The sequence below is a fragment of the Sus scrofa genome, chromosome 14, assembly GCF_054392235.1.
Source record: "Sus scrofa isolate SSC_HxYL_T2T_F1_AM1 chromosome 14, Sscrofa_HxYL_maternal_Yorkshire_Landrace_v2.0, whole genome shotgun sequence".
In the NCBI taxonomy this organism is placed as follows: domain Eukaryota; kingdom Metazoa; phylum Chordata; class Mammalia; order Artiodactyla; family Suidae; genus Sus; species Sus scrofa.
Window position 1 is genome coordinate 149,962,444 of NC_139396.1, and position 9,378 is coordinate 149,971,821.

The window sequence follows — 9,378 nt, forward strand, 5'->3', positions numbered from 1 at the left end:
AGCAAGGGCCCCTCTCGGGGCGGGAGTCCTCGCCCTCTCGGCGACCTCGCCTTAGCGTCGGGGCCCGCCTGGGGCCGCGAGGACAGAGGCCGGGCGCGGACTCCGCAGCGGCCGTATCCGTAGCCGGCCCAGACGCTCCTTCTCGCCCTTTCCTCCCCGGGTCTGGGGCTCTAAGCCCCCGGAACCCCCGCCGGGAGAGGGCAGAGAAGACAAAACAGTCCAAGCTTTCTGCCCGCGAAGCCGGAGGAGCATCTGGGGGCGCTCCAAGTTCGGGGGTGTCGCCTGTCCCAATGACTTGCAAGGGTGGGTGCCAGGCTGGGCTTCTTGACAGTTTCATGCCTACGTCTAATTTCTCCCTCGCTTTGCTTTGCACTGGGGGAGCTGCCTCCTCCTCTTGGAGAAAGAGGCTGCGCCTGCACCCAGAGAGAATCCTCGGGTGACCTGGGGAGCCTGGTTGTCTGCCCTTGTTGCGACCTGGGGCCAGGAATTAGTTTCTGATGCCTCAGAGAAACACGATGGCTTCAAGGAACATAAACTTATAGTAGGGCCAAGCCTAAACTTAATTTAAAAAAAAAAGTCCTAATTATCTAGCTTGCCTTTTTGCGTCTACTGAAAAAATTGTGATGGGTGGGTCACTCTATGCTTGTGTCTAGTTTGCCTTCATTTCCCTCGCAGTTGTCCCAGCAGTGTCCACGTAAAATATTTTCTTCTGTAGAACCCTTGGAATAAAATCGGATATTTCTGTTTGGATGGTTCTACGTCAAAGACCAGAGGTGGCAGCCCCCCAGCTTTGCCAGTGATTAATGGAAGGACATTTCCTACAATAAGGTAGAGTCAATGCGGTGCCCACAAGCCATTGATTTCCGCCCCTGTGTCGTAAGCTTGTTGTTCACTCTCTCCTAAGATTATGGCAATAATCATCATCATAATAATAATCAGGACACAAACAGCTTTTGAGAAGTCCTTGGTAACTACCTCTTCTTGGAGGTGACACACCCCCCCAACCCCATCCTGTGGACCTATGTTTTATTTTTGCTGGAGGAGCAGCAGAATTGCCTGAGTTTTTAAAAAATGATCTATTTACAGACTTGCTAATGCCTCTGCAGAAATCCTGTTTATCGGCCCAATAGTTGTGACAGGGTTAGAAAACCATTTTAAACTGTTAATCGGCCACAAAAAGGGTCCCAGATTGACGCCTTTCACTTACCTTTGAAAGGCTATAAAAGCCATGCTGTACATTGGGATGAAATTAGACAGCGACAAAATCATTACCTTGACTTCCCACAATAAAGACAGCCTTAAAGTGGGGCTATTGATGGTTTCAAATTACATAACGGTAGTTTATAAGTTCTTCCTCTGGGCTCACAGAAAGCAATTTTAAAGAGTGAATTCTTCAAAGAACAACCAACCTCTAGCATTCAAACACTGACATGCAGCTGCCTTTTAATTTTATTTATTGCAAAACGGCTATTAGAAAAAAAGGAGAGAAAAACAAAAACAAAAATCCCAGCAAGAGCAGGCCGAGCCTCAAGAGAATCCTGTTCGTGTTATATTTCACCAAGCTCCCTGGGCTCACACTTGGTCCGAGAGCTCGGAGAACTCGACCTCTTCCTCCGGCGCAGGACAGGGAGTGGAATTCACAGCCTCGCGGGTAGGGAGAGCCCCGCGAGTGTCACCAGGTCCCATCTGCCCACAGCTTCTGCAAATTTTAAATCTGGTAGAGCCTCGTCTAGGCTACAAGGAAAGGCGTTTCCCACGTAGCACTGATTCCGGAGGTGGGGTGGGCTTGAGGCTGGGTCCGGCTCTAAAGGTCAACCCTCTCACCCCCGCCCCACTGGGTCGGCTCCAACCTGGCCGAGGGTGCGCCTCCATCTTACTGTGGCTCTTTCCTCGGACGGATTTCGACATCAATCGGGAAGGCGACGGAAAGCTGGCGGCCCTTTCCTTTGCTCTCAAAGTGGCATCTGCATTTTTACCGGCTATCCCCTCAAACCCCATCCACCTTGTAACCCCACCCTTGCGAGCAAGGCCTGTAAAAACCCGATGGGGTACCCTGCCGCCCCAGCTCACCCTTCTTTAGGGCCGAGTCAGTGGTGGAAAACCGACCAGGGGGCCCTGTCTTTACCCAGCAAAGACTTTCCGGACCAACGCATCGAGCGCGGCGCGCGGAGGGAGGAGCGCGCCCCCTTTAACGTGTTGGGGCATGCGGGCTGTTGGGGTCAGGAGCGCCCTAGGAGCAACTTTGCAGCGTATTTGAGAGGCCGGAGGGGAGTGGAAGAACGGCACGGCAAGCCGGGGTTCCGCCGCATTCGCTGCGCAGCACTGCCCCCTGGTATCCCGCGCCGAAACTGCCCCGCTCAGCGGCGACCGCTCTCTCTCTCCTCCGCGGCCCCGATCGACCTTTTCTTCTTTCTTGGCCAGAAGCCCTGCCTGAGAAGCTGTTCCGGAGGCCTCAAGAAGGCCCTCGTGCCCAGCTCAAAGCTTGCCTCCCCGCCCCGCCCCAGGCACTCACCTCCCCAAAGAAGACTCAAGGAGCAGGCTGTCCTAGCCAGGTCCTCAGCGTGGCCCGCGCTCCTTCTCAACTCCACTCTTGCGCCCCAGTCCCCGCTGATGTCAATTTAGGAGGGAACTGGAGATGTGGGGGTTGCCAGGAGGCCTCTACTACAGGCTTGGGCAAGCGTGGGAGGCTTGTGCACACAGAGACTCTCAACGGGTTGGGAATATACATTCTTTAATGTACACCAGCCCCCTGGGCATTCTGGGGGGGGGGGGGTGGGCTCTCTCCAGAGAACACCAGGAGGGAGGGTCTGCCTCTTCCTCACACCCACACCCCAAAGTGGGAGAAATGGGCAAGGTACCAGGTGACCTACTCCAAACGCCAGGGCTGGACCGGGAGAGCCCAGAGACTCTTGCCTGCCCCCCATCACTCCACCCCAGGGTGCCCCTTCCTACCCGCCCTGCTGGCTCTGGCTTCTGGAAGGCCAGGAGGAAGACTGCCCTCTTCTGCAGTCTACCTAGGCTGGGTATCTGATGCCATGTGTGGGTAATGGGCTCACGCACCAGGACACATTACTAACTGGAGGATTCGTTCTATGCTTGGCGGCTAAGCTTGAGGGACAGGCAGAAGAGGTAGGTGTTAAGATCCCTGGACAGAGGGAAGGCGTTCCTGCTCCGGAACCAGATGAGGCTGGACTTCCACCTTGGCCACCCACTGGCTGTGTGACCTTGAGTCAGTTACTTCAGCCTCTCTGTACATCATTTTCCTTGTTAATTTTTCAGGGCTGTTGTGAGAATTGATAGAGATAATGTCCTTAAAGTGCCTGCATGGGCTCAGTCAAGGTCACCCTTGGTGAGTACAGGTGTTCGCAGCAGGAAAGTGCCTCAGAAAGCACCCTGTGGGGGTGGGGGCCCCGGGCGTCTGCAGCACTGTGCTAGAGGATCTCTAAACTCCAGTTTTTTTGGGGGGTGGGAGGAGGATACAGATCAGTGACACCCCTGAAAGCTGAGCTCTGGGGTCCCCCATGCTTTCTGGGTGTCTTCCACCAGGGCTCAGACGGTACTGCAAGAAAGGGAGGACTTCGTTTACATCCTTCAGCTCAAGGAAGCCAGTCATCCTGGCTTGTGACTGCATCAAGTGATGAAAACACTGGCCTAACACCTGTGGCACACCCAGTCTTAACCTGCGCCAGACACAGGACTAAGAGCTGTGCATTCACTATCCCATTTCATCTTCACAACGCCAGCACAGGGTAGTTACGTTTCTAAATCTCCATTTGATGGAGCAGGAAACGGAGCTCAGAGAGGTTAGGTTACTGGCTCGACATCACACAGCTGGTAAGTGGCACAGCAGGGATTTGCACCAAGCATTTTTTTTCCCCCAGAGGCCAAGCCCTCTCATGTGTGACATTAGAAAGCACAAGTTTTCCTCTTTCCACTCACTCCACGTTGCCTAAACCGCGGTTTCCTCTTCCCGGCGGCGCTGGCACTGCGGCAGCTGAGGCGCGCTCCGCTCCCGGGAACCTCGGGCCTTGGCGCGCCATTTTCCGTCGCGCAGTTAGTTGCCGGGGCGTCCTGAGACCTTTTGATCGGGTCCCTTTCGTCTCTAGGCCCCTCGGCGATCTCCGATCAGACTCACCCACCAGAGCACCGCCACAAAGGTCCGGGGAAGAAACCTCTCACCTCCCTGGAGTCTCAGCTCAGCGTTTGGGAAGGAACCGTTTAAAAACCCAGGTGAGGCCACGCCTGCTGAGTCCGGGGAGGCGCGGGGAGGAGCACGGAGCCGGATGCTTCCGGACTCTGGCGGGTGCCCACGCCGCCCAGGAGCTCGCTCGCTCCCCCAGCCTAAACGAAGCTCTCTAGGCCGGGAGTCGAGGGGAATCTACTGCGTGTAACCAACTGCGGGTTCGCGGCGCACGGCCCCCTTACTAAGAGGCAGTCAACTACCGAGACCCCACTGAGAGAGGACTTGGACTTGGGGTTCCCAAGCCAGCTGCTCCCTAGAGCTGTCCCTGAGCTCCCCCGTCAGCAAATATTTAGTGAGCGCCTCCTTGATGCCAGGCCTGCACCCAGCCCTCCCCCCGCCCAGTCACTGTCCATTTCCAGGGCGACCCCAGAGCCCCCATTCTCGGTCTTAACCTGTGCTCTCCATGGGGGGCCCACCCACCCTCCTCCCCTCTTCGCCTTACGGCTGCCACCCTGCTCGGCCCCCATCTCGGACCGCGCTGGGCGAAGCGCCCCCTGGCGGTAGGAAGCCGAGAGCACTCGTCGCCCTCGCGGCTCTGGCCCGAGCCTGCAGGTCGCCCCTTCCCACCCAGACGCCCTCGCCTGCTTCGCTCAGTCTTGGGCTTCCAAGCGGGGTGGCCAGCCTCGTCCCTAGAGACCTCCGAGAGCCGCTCAAGGCTTTTTTGACTGGCCGAGGCGCGCGGCTGTCCCAAGCCCTGCCACCTTGTCCAGCAACCAGCCTGGTCGGGTCTTCCCTGATGAGAAACCAGAGGCCAGATAACCCGCCACCCACTGGCTGGCTTCAGCTGGACCCTAGGCCTCTTGGAGGCAAGCGCTATGGTTGAGAAAAGGAAAAACAAACAACCCACCCACTCAAGTCCAAGGGGTCAAGGAAAACTGTAGATTTCTGGTTCTGGATTTTCAAAAAGAAAATGTTCCACGCAACCACCACAAACACACCCTCTTGTCCACTGCCCCTTGCTGTATTTTGTGAACTGGAAGGACAAATACACCACAATTTTCTGGGCTGTCACATGTGTGTCCCTGGTGCCATCTGCTCAGGTCTCTGTGTGAAGCACCTTCTCTCCCTTGAAAATCCCACGAGGGCAGATGAGATGGAGAGAGGTGCTAATCAGAACCAGAGCAGGAGGAAAATGCTGAGAGTGTTCAAACACCCAGCTAGCAAGTGGGGAAAACTGGTAGTGCCCAAACAGCCTTGCCAGGAGTTCTAGCCACTGGCACCGTGCTGGGCTAATTCTCTCAACCCCTTTGAGACCCGTCCTCCCCATACATCACAGTATTTAATCTGCAAGTATTTTCAGCATGTATTGCCAAAAGATCACCACGTTACCTAAACCCCAAACCATCAACACACTCACAGTACCAAGATACACCCAGGAAATTCACATTCCTAAGCATGGACCATCCAGCCAACTGGCAATTCATTTTAACCACAGTTCTTGGTTAGAGCTTCTTGGGTTTCAACTCTGGGGTCAGAACGGCCTGGATTTGAATCTCGATTTTTGTCACTTAATAGCTGAATGACTTGGGCAAATCACCTCTCTAAGCACCAGTTTTCTCTCCTGTTACAATGTGTTATTTCACTTGTTGTCATAAAGATAAAATATTTTGCGTGTCAAGAGCTTAGAATGGCTCTAAGGAACTATACTTTGATTATTTCTCCTAAAGCTGGAGTTCAATGAGACTTTAGCTAATGAAGGTTTGAAAAGTAGATTTGACTTGGACTTAAGGATGAGGCTGAAGGCAAGGATATTATTACGTGGTCAGTTTTTAATCCTGGGAGGGTCAAACTCAAAAATGAGTGATAGGTGGGATGGAAGCCTGCATGGGTGAGAATAAGAAAGGCTGGGAGTCAGGACTCAGGTGTCTCCCAGGCCTGACGGTTTTCTTGTAGTTGTCTTGGGCAGAGCTGGTCTTTCTCCTCGGTTTTCTTGTAGTTGTCTTGGGCAGAGCTGGTCTTTCTCCTCGGTTTTCTTGTAGTTGTCTTGGGCAGAGCTGGTCTTTCTCCTCGGTTTTCTTGTAGTTGTCTTGGGCAGAGCTGGTCTTTCTCCTCGGTTTTCTTGTAGTTGTCTTGGGCAGAGCTGGTCTTTCTCCTCTGTAGTCTTGCACCCAACCGAATGAATGGCTGATGAGATCATCCCAAACGTGGCCTTGCACTGCTATCTTTCCATTTGCTTCATTAGCACCTACCTTCTCGGAATGGGTCAAACTCCTCTGCCGTATGCTCTCAGAGGACCACACGCCTTCTCTTCATGAGGACATATCACTGTTAAAACTTTACATTGAGGGAACTCCCATCGTGGTGCAGCGGAAACGAATCCAACTAGGAATCATGAGGTTGAGAGTTCGATCCCTGGCCTTGCTCAGGGGGTTAAGGATCCAGCGTTGCCATGAGCTGGGGTGTAGGTCACAGATGCAGCTCAGATCTGGTGTGGCTGTGGCTTTGGCAGAGGCCGGTGGCTACAGCTATTTTCCCCTAGCCTTGGAACCTCCATATGCCATGAGTGCGGCCCTAAAAGGACACACACACACAAACCCCCACAAAACTTGACATCGAGGAATTCCCACTGTGGCACAGTGGCTTAAGAATCTGACTGCAGCGGCTCCCTTGTGTCTGAGCTATGGCTCAGATTCAGTCCCAGGCCTGGAACTTCCATATGCTGCAGGTGTGGCCTAAAAAAAAAAAAAACAAAACACCCCCCCCAAACTTTACATTTATTTGTGTGAGCATCAGGTTGTCTTTCTTTGGCTCTAAGCTGCATGGCTGTTTTCTTGTCCCTGTATTCGCAATACTTAACACAGTGGATAACTGTTGAGTGGCAACAAAATGGCTCTTTTTTTATAGCTACATTCAGAAAGTAGTTTAACCCTACCCCTCACCCTAATTAGCCGTCATAGTAGGTAATTCACAATACACTCTTTCAACGTGTTGTAAAGAAATTAGCCTCCAAATGCACTGCTAGGCAAGCTATTCGAGAGGTGACAGAATAGAAAGGCACACAGACCAAGTTAAGGTGCTTGAATCTCATGGATTATTGGATAAATTTAAAACACTCTGGGAGAAGGAAGAGGAAGGAGATGGGGTAGCTTAGCACAAATATGATAAGGTGTAAGCAGGTGGGAGAACCACTCCCAGAACAGTGGGTTATGTCACATGCGTGTTCACGTCCCCTCCCCCCTTCTTTCTCTCTCCATATTTCCATGTTAACCTTCCCCCTCAGTGATGTGGTTACAAGCCCTAGAGTCTGGAGCGAGCAATGGGATAACAGACAGAAGGTGCCCAAGGCAATGACACACACTTGCACCATTAGAGAGCCATGGTCAAGTTCACCTGGCCACAGCAGGAACTCTACTGTTAGCCTCCTGAACATCTATGGGTTTAGCTGTGCTTCTTCAATGGACCACATCTGGGACCATGAATGGTTGTCACCAGTGGGTGGCTAGTTTAGAGGATAACATAGCTACCAGCCCTCGGGTGGCTTGATTGTACTTTATAACTTGTTCTTTTTGTCTCTATCTGTCCTTGGCACTATGGTTTGTTCTATCCTATTTTCTGTCTATTCTGTCCATCTTCTCTGTTTATTCCAATCAGGTTGCTGATTTACCTGCATGGGAATTTTGCTTGTGTCCCACACATACTTGTGACTCATCCTTTATCCTGAACACATCCTATATCTGGTTTAAATTTCTTAGTCTCCGGACTTGCTTGCCATCTATACCTCACACCTCTTAAGAGCTTAATTTATCCCATTTGTATTTCTTCTAGAACATGATTCAGTATTTTCAAATAACACAGCAGATACACATTACACAGTGCATTTATTAAACACCTACTACGTGCTAATCATCACGCTAGGCAGCCTTCCATGGAGTGGAAAAATACAACCAAACAACCCACCCAGTCATGTGAAAGGTGATAAACGCCAGGAAGGTGAGGTGGGGGTTGGGGAGATCTGCTGTCCCAAGAAAGTGAGGTGAGCAGTCAGGGAGAGCTTCCCAGAGCAGGTGGCATTGGGGCTCAGATCTGAAAGAAGTGCTCCATGGTCCTGGGGTTTCAGAAATTCCTAATAAATAAACGTCAAGGTCTATTGCTTCCTCCCATCCCAGTTTTGAGTCACATTTATTTCCATCCAACTTTCCAGGGGAACATAACCTGTTCTAGTCTCCCAAATGCGCAAATGTTATGTTTTACACAACAATAAGAACGAAACACACCTATTGGCAAAAGACACTGCAGAACAGTGTTTAGGCTTATAAATGGTTCTAACTGGGATCAACAGCCTATAATTAGACTTTAACAATCCAAGAGAGGAGTAATATGCACCCTGCAGGACAGATTGGCGTCTTTTTCTTTAGTTCCGCAGGTTTGGTGGGTAGATTGGCCCCCGACTTGCCTCCTACAATAACTGTCCCACCGAGGTAAACATGTCACAAACAAGAACAATGAGATCACCAATAATATAACACTAATACCATAAACAAAAGAAACGCCACCTTCGGCTCTGGTGGAATGAAAAACACAATGTGGACCAACTAACAGGGCTATTTAAAAAAACAAATTACTCACAGCCAAGCTTCTTAGCTCTCCAAACGCAATTTTCTGGGAACCTTGGTATGAGAAGTTTTCCCTGAAAGGGACCCGCCTCTGCTTCTTTTTGGATGGCGCTTGCTTACAGATCTGAGGCCTTGGGCAAAGAAAATACCCCACACAGGCCCACCTCGACCCTTATTCTCACTTATTCCTTCTTATTTCCCCCCAAACTGAGACATTTCTAGAGTCACAGGTTGCTGTAAATGGAAAGTCTGCAGGTACGTCCCCCTTAATGACATTTTCCAGAAACATCGGGCTTTTCCCAAATGCCAAAGCCCTCTGGTCACAGGCCACACTTCCTTGATAAGGACCTTTTTCTGTGTTTTCTTAAAGAATGTGTAAGTGGGTAACCGAATGTCAGTTGTACTGCATTTTTAGAAATTACTTGGTCCATCCCCTTTGTTTTGTAGATGAGAAAACAGGCTCCAGGTGCAGATTCAGAAGACATGAAAGGCCTTGTTGTGAGGAAGGTACAAGGTATCCTTATATAAATAAATAAGAGAGACAGACTTGGGTAGCAAGCACGATGCCTGGCTCTTTTCATC